Raw genomic sequence first — 842 nt, forward strand, 5'->3', positions numbered from 1 at the left:
TCCCTAACCCCTCACCTTGTTATATGAGATAGGATCCGTCATTGGGACAAGAGGCGCGCGCCAGTCAGCTAGGCTGGCTGCCCAGCCGGCCTCAGGGACCCTCCTGTCTCTGTAGAGCTGGACTTACAGGCCACCACTTGCAGCTTTCACACGGGCCCTCTATGCGTGTGCGGTGAGCCCCTGGCCTGCTGAGTTGTCTCCTGAGTCCTGCCTCCTAACTTTTCTCTGCCAGTTTTGCCAGTGCCCCGTGCTGATGGAGACATCTGGCAAGTCTGGTCCCCAGACTCCTTTGCTGTCATTCCTTCTTCTTACCCGGTTCTTATCCCGAGCCGTGTCCTAAAGCCACAGTCAGGGTCCCTCAAGTCCTCGGCTTCCCCACCCCAGTTCTGGCTGGCTCCTGTGTTGGTTCCCCACCCCTACTCCAAGCTGAAAGACTGTAGTCCCATTTGCACTAGCAGAGAAGGGCCCTGGCTCTTGGGAAGGTGGGTTAGAAGCGAGCAGGTCTAGCAAACTGAGAGAGTCGTGTCCTTGAGGCAAAAGCAGTATAGTACAGAGTAGGCCTTTCCAGGGGTGGGGTCAGGAAGGCTTGAAGGACAGCTGACCAAGAGTGGGCTTTCGTTTGGAGGGGACGTGCTTTCCGTATAGAAGACAGTTTGTGTAGAAGCACAAGGCTGCCTCACAGGCAGTTTGCCTACTTGCCTTAACCAATTCTGGCCTCGAGACTGTGACCACCTGTGTGTCTGGAGTAGACTATGGCCCTCAACGTTCCTAGTCCACCCTCTCCGACCCATTGTGACGCGATCTCTCTGGCCACCAATGGAACTCCAGGGTTCTGCTTCTAA

This window comes from Myodes glareolus, chromosome 4, assembly GCF_982192425.1.
Source record: "Myodes glareolus chromosome 4, mMyoGla1.1, whole genome shotgun sequence".
Taxonomy (NCBI): Eukaryota; Metazoa; Chordata; class Mammalia; order Rodentia; family Cricetidae; genus Myodes; species Myodes glareolus.